Source organism: Gorilla gorilla, chromosome X (assembly GCF_029281585.2).
Source record: "Gorilla gorilla gorilla isolate KB3781 chromosome X, NHGRI_mGorGor1-v2.1_pri, whole genome shotgun sequence".
Lineage (NCBI taxonomy): Eukaryota > Metazoa > Chordata > Mammalia > Primates > Hominidae > Gorilla > Gorilla gorilla.
Genome location: NC_073247.2, coordinates 27683495 through 27704434, shown reverse-complemented (window position 1 = coordinate 27704434; position 20940 = coordinate 27683495). Strand labels below are relative to the sequence as shown.

Below are 20940 nucleotides of genomic sequence, written 5' to 3'. Positions count from 1 at the left end.
CAGCAAGTACTATGGGCCCATTTTTTTTTTTTTTGAGGCGGAGTCTCACTCTGTTGCCCAGGCTGGAGTGCAGTGGCACAATCGTGGCTCACTACAACCTCCACCTCCTGGGTTCAAGCTATGGGCCCATTAAAAAAAAAAAAAAAAGACAAATGGTGGAAAGCTGGTTCATAAAGATTTTTCAGAGCCTGGTTGGGAGGTCAAACTTGTGAATGCCCTGTCTACCATCTCTTCCACAGTGAAAACATCCTCTTCCATTTAAAAAAATTGTTTCCACTTTGTCTACACAAAGAACTGTTCCCAAACATTTTCACACACAAGAAGGAAATGACCAAGAGCACACAATACAAAAATAATCTCTCAGGCATGTGAGAATACAAAAGCTGTTATGGTTTTTAAAAAGCATACTTCAATGAATAAGACAGAAGGGTTTTTTGGTTTTTGTTTGTTTGTTTGTTTTATGAATCAGAACCTTGAGGCCGTACATGAGTAAGAATTGCTAATTCCTGTGGGTAAGATTAGTACATGTCAGGAAGAAATGTGTGAGTTCTTCAAGTAATCCGTCAATAAATGTTTGAGTGCCAATGGTGTATAAAGTGCTGCACTTCTGGTAATTTCTTTGGACCTTAACAAAGAAGACGGAGAGCTGTCAGCTCAACCTGGGGCCACAGGTATCAGAGGATTGAGGTTCCAAATAAGAAACTGGCTTCGCCCAGTTCAGTTTCCTGTGATTTTGCCTTGGTTAAGTTATTTTCTTCTAGTGTGGCTTAGTTTCTTCATCTCAAAAAAAAAAAAACGAGAAGAAATACACAGACTTAGGCAGCCCTACACTTTTGAGGAATGTACTTGATAATGTCATTAAATCCAAGAGACATTTTTCTGTTCTCCTTTTGACACTGGTGACCACTCACTACTTTAAAAAAAAAAAAAATTCACTTCCCTTGGTTTCAAGGAAACAACGTCCTGCTAACTTTTCTTTCTACCTTTCTGGACTCTCTGTTTTGAGTAGGTTTGTCCTCCTTGCCAAGCTATTAAATTTTGGAGTTCCTTAATCCTTGGCCCTTAAATACATCCCCTTCCCATCCCACTCTTCCTAAAAAACTCCTTCATACCGTACCTCAGACATTTAAATGACGATGGCTCAGAAATTTCTATCACCACCTTAGACCTCTCCTCTGAGCTCCAGACCTCTACCAATGGCCTCCATGACACCTCCTCATGGATGGCTCAAGGGCATGCCAAACCTAGCAATTCCAAGCCAAACTCATGAGTGTCCAAAACAAACTTCATCCTTGTTCATGACCTGTTCCCTATCATAATGAGTTGCGTCATCATTCATCCCAAGGATGCAGGACTGAAGCCAGTTAGTTATTTTTGGCATCCTTCATTCCTCTGTCTCACTGAAGCCTCATGACCAAGCATTATCCAGCCCTGTTGAGTTTCCTCCTATATCTCTCCCATCCTTCAACTTCTCTCCATTTCCAGCTAGTACAAGCTATCATTATTGTTCACCTCAACTACTAGCTCCTCCAGTCCATTCTCCACAGCCTGCAGCAGAATGGTCTTCTCAAAATGTAAATAGAAGCATGCCAATTCTCCTGCTTAAAGCCTGTGTTTTCATATGGCTTTGAGGATCCAGGTAAAATCATTTTACATAGCCTGAAAGGTCCTATATAGGTCTAGTCCCTGCCTATCTCTCTAGCTTCTTCATGTCCCATTCTTTCTCTAGCTTCTGGGCTCTAGCCACACTAACCTACTTCTAGTCCCTTTGATTTGAGATACACTGTCCAATCCCAGGGCTTTTGCACATGTCGTTTCTTCCACTTAAAATGCTCTTCCCTCTTGCAGTAGACCAAATAACACCTCTACCAAAGATGTCCATGTCCCAACCCCAGAACCTGTGAATATGTTACTTTATATGGCAAAAGGGACTTTATAGATGTGATTAAGGTAAGGATCTTGAGATGGGGAGAATATCTTGAATTAGCTGTGTGGGTTCGTTGTAATCACATGTCCTTATAAGGGAAAGAGGGAGGCAGGGGAGTCAGAGCCAGAGAAGGAGATGTGATAAGAGAAGTAGAGGTCAGAGAGGAAAGAGATTTAAAGATGCTATGTTGCTGGCTTTGATGATGAAGGAAGGGGCCATGAGCCAAGATGGCCTCTAGAAGCATAGGTAGCCTCTAGAAACTAGAGAAGGCACAGAAATGAATTCTTTCCTACAGCCTCCATTAAAAATTCAGCCCTGTTGACACATAGATTTTAGGACTTCTGACCTCTATAAGGTAATAAATTTGTGCTGTTCTAAGCAACTAAACTAGTAGTGACTTCTTACAACAGCAGTCAGAAACTAATACACCTCTCTTCTTCACATAATTGATTTCTACCTTCCCTCAGATCTTAGTTCCTCAGGGAAGCCTTCTCAACATTCTGCTAAGTTAGATCTATCTAACATGGACCCTCCTAGTCTGAGCCTATTTTCTTTCCAGCTCTTTACACGATTGTGTGATTGTTGATTGGCCCAGCTAAAAGTTCTGTGAGGGGAGGCATTGCACCTATTATACCCACCAGTATATCCCCAACACTTTGTGCAGGGCATATAATAACCCTTAATATTAATTTGAAAGAAATAATATAATAAAGCTTTAAAAAACCGGCCAGGCATGGTGGCTCACACCTGTAATCTCAGCACTTTGGGAGGCCAAGGTGGGAGGATTGCTTGAGCCCAGGCATTTGAGATCAGCCTTGGCAACATAGCAAGACCTCGTCTCTACAAAAAAATAAAATGAAAATTAGCTGGACAGAATGGCACATGCCTATAGTCTCAGCTATGCAGGAGGTTGAGGTGGAAGGATCACTTGAGTCTGGAAGGTCGAGACTCAAGTGAGCCATGATCATGCCATTGCACTCCAGCCTGGGTGACAGAGCAAGACCCTGTCTCAAGAAAAAAAAGGCACTAAAAACTGTTCTTTGTCACAAAACGAGCTTCCCCAAAATAAGCAGAAGTTGCATTGCTGGACATTAGGAACAGGTATCAAAACACATCAGAAATAAACAGCTTCTAACAATCAACTCTCCTTGGAAAACCTTTCAAATATACCTTTATTTATTCTAAAAATGAGGGCATTTTTGTTAAAACTCTGGCTATCATGCTATTCTTCAGACCAAAATCTGGTACGAATTCGCATTAAAAAATAACATTGTAAGGTCCTTGACAGTTTACAAATGAACATCACATATATTATTTTAATCCTCAAAAGAATCTAATGAGATGGACTCAGCTGAATGTCTTGTAGTAGTTTTGTACAAGGAAACTGATGCTTACAGGAATTAAGCGAACTGCTCAATGAATCGCAATGCCCAACAAACATCGAACTTAAACTTGGCTCTTCTGACTCTAAATGCAGCATGATCACCACTGCATTATGCACACACTATGTTATGTGTCAGTGGATTGAGCAGATCTCTTCATTTCAGTGTTGAGCATGAAATTCAATTGGTGAATGCTTGCTCATCTCTGTCAAGCAGCTCTTAAATAAACTGGCTAAAACCATTCTGCTATTTGTCCAAAAGCCTTAAGAGTATTGTGGGTAATTTTGCCAGGCCTAAGCTCTACATTTTACAGAATCAAAACAATTGCTTGGATTGGATGCCTTGGGAGAACAGAAATTATGGAGGAGGCAAAGGAATTGGAAATAATTCCTGGGTATGACTATGGGGGTGTGCAGCTGCAGTGGCAAGAGACAAAATCACTGGAGGAAGGAAAGTCAAGGTACAGAGAGGCAGAATATTGGAAGGGTTATTGACATGGTATGGAAATCCCCAAGAATCATGACAAGAGCAGTATTAGAGAAACTGACAATGAGGGAGGTCTAAAATCTCAGAGGAAGAAGAGAGAGAGAGTGACATAGGGTTGGCCAATGACGGTAACCAAGAAGAGCAGTGGGTGGTATAATCCAACAACCTAAGATTCAAAGATAGGGAGAGGGATGGCATTAGTGTGGAGGGAGAATAGTCTTGGGAACAATGGTATTTCCCAGTAGTCTTGGGAAATGAACAGCAAGGAAAGGCATCCATCCCACTTTCCAGTTCAGGAATATGAGGAGCATAGGAGAGAAAATAGCCATCACCTCAGAGGGTGGCAGGAAAAGCTCTGTCCTCAGGAAAATGTCAGGTTTCATGTACAGCAAGAAAATAAAGGAAACATTCAAAGAAGAGACTTAGGCTAGAGGGAATTTTGTTGATGACTGAATAAGAATTTCAAAGGCAGAGGGCATAGTAGCAAAGTTTGAGTTGAGGAAAGGTAAACAAAAAAAGTCATGAAGGGGGATTATGTAAGCTAGTCTCCAAGGATTCCCCAACAAGTCCTGCCCTTCTAATGTGCTCCTCAGGAAGCAGAGAGCCTATTTCCTCTCCCCTTGAATCAATGCAGTCTCTCAGCCAATAGAGTACTTCTTTCCTTGTAATACTTCCTTTTGAGACTCAGCTACTATACTGTTAGTGACCCAAGCCATTTGGAGAGGCCACAAGGAGGGGAACCAAAAAAATCTGACCAACTGCCTCCTAGAGCTTTCCACCAGAAGCCTGCATCAACTGCTAGTCATGTGAGTAGCCATCTTGGACATTCTAGTCCAATCAAGCACTCAGATGATAGCTGGCCCAGCTGATAACATGAGCAAAAGAACCATCCAGCTGAACCCATTCAACCCACTGCATCATGAGAGAGAAAATGGTTGGTGTTTTAAGCCATTATGGTTTTGAGTGGTTTGGGTACAGGAGATGACTAAAACAGATGCATAAAATCATCTGGGGACTAGGGTAAGTAGGTGAGGGATGACCAAGGAGCCTTGGGTTTCTTTTATGACTGATATCATCAAAGATAAAGGCTTAAGAAGGTAACCTTTTTTTTTCCTGAGCAATTGGAAGAGTGAAATTGCCTTGAGAAATATACCTTCTCTCTATAGTCTTTGCACTGAGTAACATTATGACTTTTTTTCTGCTTCAGGACACACTCTCTGCCACTGAGACATGCACATACAAGATACAGAGCTCCAACACCAGATCTGAAGATGAGGACTCCAGATGAATTGTGATTTCTGGCAGAATCTTAAAAATTATTTCTATTTTAGAGATGCCTGAATTTAAAAACCATCACCCAGACACTTGGGATTTAAGACTCTGCTTCACCCTTCCTGTATGATTTCCCCCTCCTTGAAGGAGACCCTCTGAGTGGCTTTCAGGTTAATGTGAAAGAAGCTTGAAGATGCAAATAAACTGAGTAACCATGACAACAAAGAAGCTAAAAAAACAAAACAATCGTGCCTATGCAAATTGCTTCCTGAGCCATCAAGGTATAAGAGAACACGGCTGTCAGCAATAATGCCTAATGGCCAATGACAAATGCAGATTGAGTTAAGGCCAGTGGTATCTTTGAGGCAGCTGTAGTCAGGGAAAAAGCTAGGCCTTCACAAGTCACTGGCCCATGCTCATGTTCACAATGGTGGCATGTGTGTGTTTTAGTGTTTATTGAGCACCTACTAACCAATGACTTTCCGACAAAATACATTCTAATTTACTGAATTAATTTCAGTCCAGGCCTTCCTGGACTTTTGCCCTAATAGCACTTTACACATAATTCCAATGAAGCCCTTAACTCATCAAACTCCAATTGGCATGGTGTACAGCAGTGCCTAATTGTAATATGCACAAGATTCACCTGGGGAATCGCATTAAAATGCAGATTCCAATTCAGCAGGTCTAGGGTGGGCCCAAGATTCTGCATTTCTAACAAGCTGCTTGATATGGTTTCAATCTGTGTCCCTGTGCAAACCTCCTGTTGAAATGTAATCCTCAATGCTGGAGGTGGGGCCTGGTGGGAGGTGATTAGATCATGGGGGTGGTTTCTAATGGTTTAGCACCATCTCCTTGGTGCTGTTCTAGTGACAGAGTTCTCACAAGATCTGGTTGTTTTAAAACTGTATAGCACCTCCCCTCACTCTTTTCCTCTTGCTCTGGCCATGTAAGATGTGCCTGCTTCCTCTTCGGTTTTTGCCATGATTGTAAGCTTCCTGAGGCCTCCCCAGAAGTTGAGCAGATGCTACCATCATGCTTCCTGTACAGCTGGTGGAACCATGAGCTAGTTAAACCTCTTTCTTTATAAATTACCCAGTCTCACGTATTACTTTATAACAATGCAAGAACAGACTAATACACTCCTCCAAGGACCACACCTTGAGAAGCAAGGGTGTGAGTTTAAAAGTATGGATTCTGCATCTAGACCACCTGTTCCTGGACCAAAATGAGGGCTGGGCTGTTATTTCTCATAGCCCAACAACTAGATGCAGATGAACTGAGGAGGAAGAGAGTTTTATTTGTGCAACTGGTTACAGGGAGAAGGCCTGGAAATTATCGCCAGACCAACTCAAAATTACAAAGTTTTCCAGAGCTTATATACCTTCTAAGCTATATGTCTACGTGTAAGTGTGCACTCATCTAAAGACATAAGTGATTAACTTCTTTTAATCTATAACTAAGGTCTGAGTCCTGAAGACCTTCCTCTGGAGCCTCAGTAAATTTACTTAATCTAAATGGGTCCAGGTGCTGGGGTGATTAGCCTTATCTTGTCTCCAGCTAAATCATGGAGGTTTGGGGAGTTCCTTCAGACCCGCAATCAACTTGTTTGTGGAGGCCTGGGGAGTTTCTTCAGACCCACAATAAAACTTGTTTAATCCTAAACAGGTCCTGTTGAGAATTCCTTCTTTTGGCCGGGCGCGGTGGCTCATGCCTGTAATCCCAGCACTATGTGAGGCCGAGACGGGTGGATCACGAGGTCGGGAGATCAAGACCATCCTGGCTAACACGGTGAAACCCAGTCTCTACTAAAAATACAAAAAAAAAAATTAGCCGGGCTTGGTGGCGCGCGCCTATAGTCCCAGCTACTCTGGAGGCTGAGGCAGGAGAATGGCGTGAACCCGGGAGGCGGAGCTTGCAGTGAGCTGAGATTGCGCCACTGCACTCCAGCCTGGGTGACAGAGCAAAACTCCATCTCAAAAAAAAAGAATTCCTTCTTTTTTTGTCATGCCTTAAGGCCCAGGAAAGGCCTAGGCAAAACTCTTGGTGGGCTTTTGTTACATCCCAGCCTTTGTATACGGGCACTGGCTTTTAATATTTAACTTAACCACTCAGTCAGTATTGAAACAGTTGTTATGGAGGCCTGCATTAGTAAGATCTGGCCTGCCACACACCTGGGTTCAAATCCTGTCTCTGTATATTAGCTAGATGATCTTTGAAAAGTTACCTGGCCTTTCTGCACTTCTTTATTCCTAAAATGGGGATGACAAAAATAGTATAGAATAACCTCCACCTCTGAGGGTTCTTGGATGGCCTAAATGAGTTTATATCTTTAAAATGTTTAAGCCATGTCTGGCATGTTGTAAGTACTCAATAAATATCAATTCTTGTACTCTTCTTATGTCTTACCCACTAATTAAACATTTCCTATGTGCTTTGTCTTGATCATAGATTTTAATTCTCACAACCCTGTGAGAAAATTGGTCCCACTTTACAAAGAAAAAAACAAAGGTGCAGTGAAGTCATGGAGTTAGTGAAAGTAGCTGTCTGCTTCCAGAGTCCACAACATCTGTGCTGTGAGTGTCCTGAGGGAAAAAATGATAGCCATTTATAACTATATCCCCAGGGAGTTAGCACAAAACTGGTAACTAGTATGTGCTCAAAAAATACTTGTTAGATGAATGACCTAATGTAATGGACATTTTTGCCTTGAATTTAGAGGTTTAGAGACGAGTGAACTGAAGCTCAAAAGAATTTGAAAACTTGCCAATACACCACAAATGAGTGAGTTGGGATAGAAACCCCAACCCCCTGATATATAAAGGCTATTTTCTTTTTCTTTTTCTTTTTCTTTTCTTTTCTTTCCTCCCTCCCTCCCTTCTTTCTTCTTTCTTTCTTTCCTTCCTTCCCTCCCTTCCTCCCTCTTCCCTTCTTTCTTTTTCTTTCTTTCTTTCTTTCTTCTTTCTTTTTCTTTCCTTCTTTCTTTCTTTTTTTTTTAGATAGGGTCTCACTCTGTTGCCTAAGCTGAAGTGTAGTGGCAAGATCACAGATCACTGCTGCCTCAGCCTCAGCCTCAACCTCCTGGGCTCAGGTGATTCTCTCACCTCAGCACCCCAAACCCCAACACCTGAGTAGCTGGACTACAGGCACCTGCCACCATGCCTAGCTAATTATATATATATATATACTTTATATATATATACTTTATATATATATACTTTATATATATATACTTTATATATATATACTTTATATATATATACTTTATATATACTTTATATATATACTTTATATATATTATATATATATACTTTATATATATTATATATATACTTTATATATATACTTTATATATATATATTTTATATATATATACTTTATATATATATATTTTATATATATATACTTTATATATATATATTTTATATATATATACTTTATATATATATATTTTATATATATATACTTTATATATATATATTTTATATATATATACTTTATATATATATATTTTATATATATATACTTTATATATATATATTTTATATATATATACTTTATATATATATATTTTATATATATATACTTTATATATATATATTTTATATATATATACTTTATATATATATATTTTATATATATATACTTTATATATATATATATACTTTTTTTTGTAGAGACAGAGTTTTGCCTATAAAGGCTATTTCCATCAGGAAATAATATTGACTTTGTAATGACCTGATGGGTTCGTCCTGCCTGCTGCACAGACAAAATCAGTTCACTGAGACCACAGCATTTCAGTAAAGAAAGTTTAACTGATGAAAACCTGGCTATGCCGTGTGGGAGACACAGTTATTACTCACATCAGTCTCCCCAAAAAACTTGGAGGTTAGGGATTTTCAGATAGTTTGGTGGGTGGGGGCTAGGCAATGGGTCCTGCTGCTTGGTTGGGGATGCAATCATAGGAGTGTGGAAAACGGTCCTTGTGCACTGAGTCTGCTTCTGGGTGGGGGCCACAGGACTGAGTGAGTCACTGGTCAGGGTGGGGCCATCAGGTCATCAGAAATGCAAAAGCCTGAAAAGACATCTCAAAAGAACAATCTTAGGTTCTACAATAGTGATGTTAATTACAGGAGTAATTGGGGAAATTGCAGATCTTGTGACATCCAGCAGAATTCAGGCCACTCTCATCCTCCTAACTTGGTGGACTTGCATTAGTTTTATAACGGCGATTTAGTTTTTGGGAAGGGCTATCATCATTTAAACTGTAAATTAAATTTCTCCCAAAGTTGGCTTTGCCCACACCCAGGAATGACCAAGGACAGTTTGGAGATTAAAGGCAAGATGGAGTTGATTAGATCAGATCTCTTTCACTGCCATAATTTTCTGTTATAATTTTTGCAAAGGTGGTTTCAACTTTATCCACTTGGAGAGATGACAGTGTGGCATGAAGACTGACTGGTGAGCAAGCATTTAAAAATGACCAAACTCGAGGGGGCTGCTTGAGTTGTTTTGAGGATAATTGACCAACAGAAGCTAAAATTAATGCATTTGTTCACATGCAATTTAATTGCCAGAGTTTTCACTTCTGCTGGAGCCTCTAAAGAGTAGCAGAATCATTTCCCCATGCTTCCTTGCACTTTCAGCTTACGGGTTAATGGAACTTCTTCAGTGATCTTATATAACCTTTAGCAGTTATCATAGTTTGAGTTCTGTGAAGAATTCAGAGCAAGCACATAGTTTATTTGGGAGGTGTTGAGAACACGTGTAGGAAAGTGGGAAGTTAATTCAGAGAAGGCAAGGCATCGGATAAGGCGTACATTATCAAGCCTTCTGCTCACAATAGGTAACTGAAATTAATCCCATGGGGGAGCTCTGGAAAATGGTGAAAAACACAGGTCTCAAATTTATCCCACATGAAGGGAAAGGGAACTGAGGTGTTATACACTAACAGCAAAGTCATTGAAGGCTACTCCCAGCAGTGTTAATTCCTTGGTGCTTCAAACCTGCCACATATAGGTACAGAGTGGTTTCTGCTGTTCCATAAAATCCATCAAGCATAGAGATGTAGATGCTGCCACTTGGAAGTCAGTGGGAGCACTCTGAAATGCTAAGAGCTCACGGGATATGGACAGAGAACCAGCAGAGTCTGCTAAAAAGGAGCTCTTTTTGCTGCTTCCCACTACAGCAGCTCACCAAGAGGGCAATTATATGGAGAAAAAAATTACCTACTTGTCCAACTGGGTTTGTTGGGGGAAGGTTATGCAAGTACTATATATTTTAGGTTAGGCATTGCACAGTCATTTCCAAAAAGAGGTATGCAGGAGACATTGGACCACATCTATTGGTTAGAGTGTTGATAAGTGGCCCATGTCTGTACTTCTTAACCCTGAATTCTTTTAAATGGATTCCTGAATTTGGTTATGTGAAAAGGAATAAGAGAATCTGTACTTGGGGGAATGAGGGAGTGGTAAGAGGAGAAGGCTCAGAGGAGGCATCCTGTATGCATTATTAGATTTGTTCTTAATCTCAGAAGGAAAGAATACATATATTTTCTGAAATATCAGTGTGCTTTCCAGAATCAGTGAGGTCATGGAAACTGTAATCTTTGCCATGTGCTCTCGCAGCCACAATTATGCTAATGAAACCAGGAATGGGGGCTGCTCTGGTGAACATGGTGAAATCAGACTAGAGTCTGGGAGCTGGAGGTGGGTGGAAAAGCATGTGGAGGCGTCGGCAGTTGTTTTTGTGTTCGAGGCTTAGGTCTGAGGTTGATGGGCCCCTGATCTTTCTTTCATTTTCCTAACACTTGGGCCCACATCCCGGAGTGTGGAGTAGAGGACAGCAAGATATGCCATCAATGTTAATCTGATCTTTCATCAGCAAATACTGGAGGGAAGTCATTTTAAGCCGGTTTTAAAACTAGATTTGGGGCATAGAGAGTCCGGTGTTGTTGCTATTTTTACTCAGTTTCTTGAACAAAGAGGCTCTGATGCTATTGTGGAGTTACAGTAATGTGGACCTCAAGAAGTCACAACAGATACCCATTAGCATTTAGAGCTCTACCTCTAGAGGTTGAGTTAAAATATTGAATATGCTTTCAAACCATCATACTACCTTTATTCCAAAGACGTCTAAAAGAGCCTAAGGAAGGTAGACTTATTTAGTGTGTCCATGCAATCTTCAGTGTCTTTCTGTCTCCTTCCCCTTTCCGCCATCCCTCGTTCTCCATATAGAAAATGTCTTTAAAATATAGAGTGGGTCTGTATATTTGCATAACAGCAGTCCTCTATATAAAAATAAATTCTGAATAGATTGCTCCATTGTATATACATGTGGGTACGCATGTCACGTACACTGATTTATTTTTCTAAGAACAAATGTCTTAATGTTTCTCTTCCTTGAGAAAAATCACCAACTGTCAGAATCTCAAATTCCATGTAGAGCTCTGCAATAACACAGAATATATATGTAAAAAGCCACAGAGAGATGAAATATAGTGGGGAGTTAGATTTTTGTTTCAAATAGCTCTGAATTTCCAAAGATTTCACAAGTCAAGTAGAAGGCTGTTCGTGCAATGGCTTTGTCCTCTACTCTTTAGGACACTCTTTAGAACACTGATCAGTGTAAGTAACCTAACCAAGGCTCATTCTTTCCCTGAAGCAAAGAGGAGCTATGGCCACAGGATTTCTACAGAACTGTGGAAAAAAAACAGCCTTGGAAACATATAGTTCTGAGTTCAAATCCAACTCCTGCCACTTGGGCACATTTCTAAACCTCTTGGAATCTGTTTCCTCCTCTAGAAAATGGGGCTATTCACACCTTCATCAAAGGGTTATTGTGAAGATGAGATACACTGTATGTGAAAGCACCTGGCCCAAAGTAGGTGTGAAGAACTGCAAAGGGTCTAAGATTCGATGCTACTTGCAAACTAACAAGCTAGCCTGTCACAGTTTTATGGATGCTGGTAGAAGACATGAGACACCTGGGTCAGAAATGAAGGACAGTTTATTACTCACAGAATAATCATAGACAGATTATCAGCAGTTTTTGCATCAGTTTTCCAAGCCCCAATTCCCGCAGGATGATCCAAAGAGGGCCAGGTGATATTTGCATATGCAAGTGGGTTCTATTACAGGAGAGAAACCCTGAGCTTAGAAAACCTGAATCTTTTACAATGGACAGTACACATTTTTTCCTTTTGCTCCAGAAGGAGCCATTGCCTTTATTATACTAGATGGTAAGGGTATTGGTCGTTTGCTCTGGAGGGAGGCACTATGTCTTCCAAGGCATCCTTGAAAAGGTAGTCCAGAATCAAAAGCAGTGAATCTGCTTGCAAGATGCACAGATGTATAAGAGACTCATGAGGAATAATCTCTCAACAGTAGATTCTCAATAAATGGTGGTTGGCAAGGGAAGTGGGAAAAGGATGACAAAAAAATGATAACTATTTCCCTGGGTCCTGTATTGATCCCATTTTGCAAGGCCTCAAGGTATATAAATACATAAATCTGCCTTATAAATGAGATTCAGTGTGATGCTGCGAAGAGAAGAAAAGCTTTATAGTCATAAAGATATGGGTTCAGATACTAGCTTAGCCATTCACCAACTGGGCAACCTTAGTTGTTTCTTAACTTCTGTGATCCTCTGTTTCCACATCTGTAAAAAGGGGTGACCATAATACAAGCTACTAAGTGCTGTATTAGACCCTAACATATATAAATGTGTGTGGCATATAGAAAGAATCCAATAAACGGTAACTATTGCATTCTATAATAAACAGGCATTTATTGAACATCTACCACCTGTCCTTCATTTTTTCATTTGACAAATGATTATTGCGCATGTACTTTTTACCAGGCACCATGATAGGCAGTGAGAATACAAAGATAAGCCTAGAATGATCATTCCCTTTGAAGACAGCACAGTCCAGGGGTGGAAACAGCTAAATTATAGTAATAGGAGGCAAGTACCAAAGCAGAGATTGCAACCAAGTGCTCTGAGAACTCAGAGAACATACAATAAATAAATAAATAAATAAATAAATAAATAAATAAATAAATAAATAAATACTCCAGAGGAGGCTGAGAAGGCTTCGTCCAAAAGGTGAAATTTGAATTTGGTTCCAACCACTCCAACTTTAGCTCCAACACTTGTGTAAAGATCCTGAGATGATTTAATGCTCTCATATCCCCTGAAATCCAGAGCAACCCCTCCCATCTCTCAGCTTTTGTGAAAGAAGAAGGAAAGAGAAGGGAAATGAGAAGCAAAGGAAGGGAAGGAAAGGAAATGCAGAGACAGAAGGACACATCATTTGGAGCTCTTAGCAAGTGTTGAGAGTGTCAGGGACCAATAAATAGTGCACTCTGCCTTCTCTGAGTTCCAAACCAAATGGGAAATAAGACAAAAGAGTCAGCCTATGCAGGCCAAAATATCATATGTATTACTGATAAGGCCAATGTTAGAAATTATTCAGGCATCTAGGTTCCTTCCATTTTGTGGATCTGCCATTCCCTTAGGGTTTTGTTCTTATCTATACGGTATAAGGAAGAAAGAAAAGTTCCAGGGCTAGAGGCACTCTCTTTAAGGAGATGACCTGGAAGTTGCACATATCACTTGAGCTCATGTCCCACTGAACCAAACTTAATCACATAAACCTATCCAGCTGCAAGGGGGGCTGGGCAGGCATATTTCTGTTAAAATTCAGGGGATCCTGTTACTAAAAGAAAGAAGTGAGAATGAACATGTAAAACTGTTAGCAGTCCTCACAATAGGTTCCAACAGGAAGTAGAGAAAAGAAAGCAGATTTGGAGGGAAGCTTTGGACATATTGTTAATAAAGTAATTGACAATTAAAGGTTCAGGGGTAAAGTCAGGGCTGGGACAAAGAGTTGAAAGTCATCCTCACAATAGGGAGGTTGCTCTGAAGCCATGAGGACAACTCAGAGACCCCCTAAAAATGTACAAGGGAAACATCTTTGAGGACATCTGCCTTAAACTGTTGAGAATAGAAAGTAGAGTCAGAAAAGGAACAGAGAAGTAGGAGAATTTACAGGTTTTACATCATAGTGGCCAAGGGGGAGTTTCAAAACGAAAGGCACAGTCAACATTGATTAACACTTCAGAGAGAATAAAGATTATATGAATTAAGAAATGGCTATGAAACTTAAATTTAAGATGACACTGGTAAATTGTAAGAGAACAGGGACAACGGATTTAAAAGGGAAGATGTGCCGTGTTTCAAAGGACTAAGAAAAAGGTTCATAGTGAAGATGTAATGGAAGCAAGTATAGACACATTAAAAAAAATAATTAAATGCTAAGTGGAAAACAAGGGCCAAGACATTACCTTAGGAGGCAGCAAGCTCCCAGGAAGGGGCTTCAGAGGATGGGGAAGATGTGAAAAGGCTTATGAGATGAGGGTAAAGATTCAGTGGTGAGAGTGAGGAAGATACAGGAAGACAAAATTTCCAGGCAGGTTGGAGTAAGGAGTGGTGTATCATGGGAGTGTATTGGAGAGTGGACCCTGGAGAGACAGAGGAACACTCCTCTTTTTTTAAGAAAAGGATGGAAATGGTAAGAAGGTGGAATAAGACTCTATAAAATGAGGGGCTGGAGAGAAAATAGGTAGAAGTGTATCTAATGGTTGCTAATCTTCTACTGAGAAAGGGAATAGACCTGTAAGGCAGATAATATTTTCCCAAAACTGCCTTAACAATACAAAATTAAATTAATAAAATTAAAAAGCAGTTCTACATGCTTTTCCAGAAACTTGTTACTTCTCATCAACAAGTAGAGTCTGTTTTCCCTTCTGTTGAAACCAAGTGGGCCTTCATGACTGCCTCAACAACTAGAATTCAGCAGAAGTGATGTGTGACTTTCAAAACTAGATTCGAAAAGCTACTCTATCTTCTACCTGGCGTTCTCTTTCTTGGGATGCTCACCCTTGAAATAGAACCACCATATTGTAAGGAAGCCCAGGCTATGTGGAGACATCATGTATAAGTATTCTAGCCAATCTCCCCAGCTAACATCACATATTAGTGAACAAGTTCTCAGACAATTCTAGCCTCCAGCTGTCAAGTCACCAGTAGCCTCTGTCTCCCAACTGGGGCCCCATTGAGTAACAGAGATAAACCACTTCTGCTGTGCCCTGTCCAAATTCCTGACCTCAGAATCCATGAGCATAATAAGTGGTTGTTTTATGTCACTGAGTTTGGGAGTAATTTCTTTTTTCTTTCTTCTTTTTTTTTTTTTTATTTTGTTGTTGTTATTGTTTCAGGGAGCAGAGTCTTGATCTGTCACCCAGGCAGTAATGCAGTGGTGCAATCTTGGCTCACTGCAACCTGCAACCTCTGCCTCCCAGGCTCAAGCTATCCTTCCACCTCAGCCTCCCAAGTAGCCAGGACTACAGGCATGTGCCACCATGCCTGGCTAACTTTTGTGTTTTTTGTAGAGATGGGGTTTTGCCATGTTGCCCAGGCTGGTCTTGAACTCCTGGACTAAAGTGATCCACCCGCCTTGGCCTCCCAAAGTGCTGGGATTACAGGCATGAGCCACTGTGCCCAGTGAGAGTAACTTCTTATACAGCAATAGATGACCACAACAACCAGGACGGGAGGTGGGAAGGCTTTCTTAAATAGAGCTGTGGGGAATTGACAATGTGTCTTTTAGAGAGAAATGAAAAGCTTTCAGTGGAATGGAACCTACCTGTGGAATATATAGCACAGATTTGTAGGGGAAATGGACCCAGGGTATCAACATTCTTGAGCTAAGTCAAGAACCTGGAAATGTGGACAGTCCTATCGGGCCCATGGAGGAAAGGAAGACCCTGCCTCCTTAACATCTTGAATTCATTATCCCAGCAGCATCTCTGACCATCATCCCAAACTAGTTCCCACACATTCTCCTACTGCCAATCTGAATTCTTCCTTCTTATTTCCTGTCTTAGAAAGGTTGGCAGCACTAACTAGCCACCCAAGCTGGAAATTAAGGAGTATCCCTCTGAAATGGAACCCCTTTTCTTCACTCCCATGTGCTATTGCTTTAGTTAAGGCCTTAAGCATCTTCTGCTTGCACTATGGTGCATGAGATGTTTTACAAAAATGGCCACAATTATTCCCCTTTCTGTATCCACAGTTTCTGCAATGTGACTTCGCAGTTTCTCCCATTAAGAGAAGAACTCTATTTGCTTTCCCTTGAATCTGAGCTGGTTTTGTGATACATGTTGGCCAAGAGAATAAAGCAGAAGTGATGTTGTGCCAATTCTGGACCTAGACCTAAAGAGGTCTTGTGCATTTCTATTCACTCTCTTGGAACTCAGCCTTGTGAACAAGCCCAGGCTAGTCTGCTGGAGGATGAAAGACTAAATGGAGCAGAAAAAAGCCATCACATCTGACATCATCATAGGCCAGACAGCTCCCAAGCAATACAGCCACTGATTGCAGATGCATGAGTGAGCCCAGCTGAGACCAGAAGAATCACACAACTGAGCCAACCCAGATTGCCAACATGCAGAATTGTGAGCTAAACAAATAGTTTTTGCTTTAAGCACTAAGTTTTGAGGTAGTTTGTCATGCAGCAAAAGCTAACTGATACACAAGACAATGGCTTCCTAAATAATTTTCCTGCTTCCAAGACCACCAACATCCCCTGACAACCACCACCAATACAGCATCCATTCTGCCAGACTCATCAAAAACTCACCTGAATTTTTTACTTCCCTTCTTAAAATCTACCAGTAACTTCCCATCAACCACAGTATAAACTCAACCTTCAAAGACTTAGAAATAATTTAGAGCTTTTTAAAAATTTAGCCCCGGACTCATTTCCCAGAATTCCTCACCTCCTAGCCCTCCTCATCTGTCAACTTACCATCTAGCCATGTTCTACTATTCTATGTTCTATGAAAACACCCCATGCTTGACATTTGTCCAAGCTTTTTCTCTTACTGTTCTCTCTACTAAGAATAGCCCTTCCGCCCTCTTCTCCATCTTCTCCACTTTCATGTCCCCTAGAGCCTAGTATACAGTTCCTGGCATATAATAAGTGCTTCGTATATGTTGAGATGAATGACCAAATTACATTTCATGATGGTGCTCTGATCCAATTGTAGCACTAAGGAAGTGCTTACTATGTGGCCAAGTACTGTGCAAATGCCACAGCAACCCTATTGGGCATATATTACCACTATCACCACCATCATCATTGTCCTCATTTTGCAGATGAAGAAACTTAGGTTTGGAGAAATCAGGTGACTTACCAAAAGTTACTCTGCTAAAATAAATGATGGCAGCCCAGTAATGAAAAGCCTGGGGAATCTGATACTACCTTCTACTGTGAGCAGTATCAGCCCCAGCTATTCCAATCTATGTACCTGGCCCTGTTTTCTTAACTTGCCCTTCCTGACTTTTTCGATTTTGAACTTCTAATTAAATGTTTCAAACTGCTTGTCACTAGTTTGCCCTACTCATCTTCTTTCATTTAATGTGTGTCTTCCAAAGGGAGACTGAAAACAAATCTGTGTATATTAAGGACCAGAATTTTAGGCACTGAGCTAGAGAAGAATCTTCCTTGGAATCTAAAATCTTTAACAGAATAGATTCTTCTCCTAAAATCAGCAAATTGTGGGCTGTGGGCCAAATGTGGCCCATGATCTGTTTTTGTACAGCCCTCAAGCTAAGAATAATTTTTGCATTTCTTAAACATTGTAAAAAACACACACAAAAAGAATATGCAACAGAGAGTCATATGTGGCCCACAAAACCTAAAATATTTACTATCTGGCTCATTACAGAAAAAGTTTGCTGACCTCTATCTTGGGCCATTCTTCCACTCATATTCTTCCCTGATAGTCTGGGTTCCCCCAGAAGCAGACTCTGGGGAAAGGATTCCAGTGCAAATTATTTATTGAGGTAGTGATCCTGGAAAACACCAAGAATGAAGTGGAAAAATTGAGACAGAGAAGGGATACGAAGTGTGCATTGTCAAATGAGTTATCCCTGTGGGCAATTAGAGTTTAAACCCACTGGGGACTGTGGAAGACAGTGTAGATCACATACCTCAGAGCCAAGGGATGTGTGAGCCAGGGCACTTATCCATCAACTCCCATCAGTCATTGGCTACAGGCGATTCCCTGGGAAGTGTTAATTCCCCAGCACTACCGGCCTTCCCAGGGCAAACTTGTTCCAATTGCCAGATAAACCTCTTAGGCAAGGGGTTGCAGGTGCTGGCAGTTGGATGTCAGGCAAACACATACAGAAATGGTAAATGCTAAGAGGATATAGGTGGGGCAGTGAGAGCACTTGCCACATCCCTTTCCCCCATTCTACTTTGAATAAACTATACTTTTTAAAAAAAATGTATACTAGTGTCAAAATTTAAAACTCACCAACTGGGGCATAAAGAAATATAACTTTATTTCTTGCTCTTGAGCTCCCGTCCCTATTGATGGTGCTAACTATAGACATCTCAGTTTCTTAGCTTTAATTGCTTCTTTCAAGTGTACTGTTTTTCTGACTTTTCCCTATCTATCAAAAATTCTTCCCCCTCTTTTTCCCAATATGGTTACTAGGTCCATTTAAAAAAAATGTTTTTGAGACAGGGTCTCGCTCTGTCACCCAGGTTGGAGTGCAGTGGTGTGATCATGGCTCACTGCAGCCTCAACCTCCCAGGGTCAAGCGACTTCCTGCCTCAGCCTCCCGGGTAGCTGGGACTATGGGCACATGCCACCATGCCTGATTAATTTTTTTGTATTTTTAGTAGAGATGGGGTTTTGCCATGTTGCCCGGTGTCAGATCCAGGGGTCCAGGTCCAGCCCATGCTGAAGTCCGAGGGAGTGAGCGGATGGGCAGAAATAACACTTGGGGGGCTGTAGGCAGGTGAAATGTAGTTTTATTCAGCAGCAGCTCTCATCAATAGCTTACTTACACTAGCTCTCTCACACTGTCCACCTTTATCTCAGCTGTCTGCTCTGGTTCTGCGGCTTCTGCTGCCCCCATGCCTGCAGCTGCATGGCCGGCTCTCCCTTGCCTTCAGGGTTAGGAGCTTAACTCTTTCTGTCTCTGGGCATGAGCAAACTGAGCTGTGTCCTGGCTCCTTCCTGTCCATCTGCAAGATGGACAGCTTTGGCTCTCTCTCTCTCTTTCTCTGGGCACCAGCATGCCTACCATGTCAAGCCGTGTTGAGCTAAGCCGAGCCCCAAAAACCCCTATACAGCATTAGCAGGGCAATTATATCTTTTACAGACAATAGTGGCTCAGAGCCAAGCATGAACTTACACAAACAAGTTATATAGCAAGTGGAGGTGTGTGCCTGTGCGCCATACTCACTGAGTCATGCAGGACTGGATATCCACCTCAGCCTATTCCTTGACCAAAGCACATCCATGTACCTTACACCCAGGCTGGTCTCAAACTCCGGGGCTCAAGCGATCTGCCTGTCTTGGCCTCCCACAGTGCTAGGATTACAGACATGAGCCACCGTGCCCAGCAAACAAGGTGCATTTTTATGATTTGAGGAAAGATGGCCTTGTCCTCCTGCTATCCTCTGGGAGTAGCCTGGACCACCTACTCATTTGGCATCCTGCCCTGGTCTCCACTGAGTTATGGCTAGTTTCTGGACATTGTGCTGGCATCTTCTGCTATTGATCATAGACCTTGCCATTGCCTCCATTGTGAGGTCCCCAAACTCTACAGCTTCCTTGTCCTCAGACTTTCTTGAACACATCTCTCCTCTCAATGTTTCTGTGCCCCAGTTAGGGGTCCTGGAACTCTCTACTGCCTCTGAAGTATGCGAGACTGTGAGGCTATGGAGGTACCTCTCTCTACTGCTGTTACTTGGCTTCTTCCCCATCAAGAAGGAGGCACAATGTTGTCGCAAGTTTCTCTGAAATGCTTGTATTAATCCAGGATATGCCTGGTGAGGTGGTCACCTACCCCAGTGCTCTCAGATTCTCCCAAGTCTATCTGGGTGTTCCTACCACCCCTTACTTCTGCCTCCAAAGAGGGCTATTTGGATGATGGAAAGAATGGGAATATAGGGGGACACTTGCATCTTCTTCCTTTCTCTGTGCCCAGTGTCACCTCCAAGAACTGGAAGGCTGTTCCCTCTCCAGTGTGCAGGAGTGTCCCTGACTTTCACTGTGTCCCTGTTTTTCCTACTCTATGGCTTTTCTACGGCCAGCTCTTGTCTTAGTCCATTTTGGGCTGCTATAAGAAAATACCACAGACCAAGTCACTTATAAACAATGAACATTTATTTCTCACATTTCTGGAGGCTGAAAAAGTCCAAGACCAAAATACCAGCAGATTTTGTGGCTTATGAGGGTCCACTTCCTGGTTGAAAGATGGCATTTTCTTGATGTGTCCTCACATGATGGAAGGAGCAAGGCAGCTCTCTGGGGCCTCTTTTATAAGAGCACTAATCCCATTCATGAGAGCTCTCCCCTCATGAACAAATCATCTCCCAAAGGCCCCGCCTCTTAATACCATCATATTAGGGATTAGGTTTCAACATAATGAATTTTGGGGAGACACAAACATTCAGACCATAGTAACCATCTAAGCTTTGGTTTCTATTATACAGGGGCCCAACTTTGGGAGTCCTAGGAAAACTCCTTTATTTCTTTTTTTAGTCTGGCTTTCAAGACTATTGCCCCAGTAAGGGTTTTTTAAAAATCTAGTTGAAATTTAAAACTGTGCAATGACTATTTTGTCCTACGCTTTATCTACCTCCTCCTCCCAAGGCAGTAGGCCTTCATCTTATTGCATAATCTTAATGGCAGAAGAACAGCAGGTGCTTCTTTTCTTCTTCTTCTCCTTCTCCTCCTCCTCTTCCTCTTCCTCCTCCTTTAGTAACTACCCACCAAAGAGGGA

The 20940-nt window shown here is 41.4% G+C and overlaps 1 pseudogene; it reads right to left on the bottom strand.

Moving 5' to 3' along the window:
• LOC101152061 (chromobox protein homolog 1-like) overlaps window positions 1–19065 on the bottom strand; it is an 84117-nt pseudogene extending 65052 nt beyond the window's left edge.
• Between the last annotated feature and the right edge of the window lie 1875 nt (window positions 19066–20940).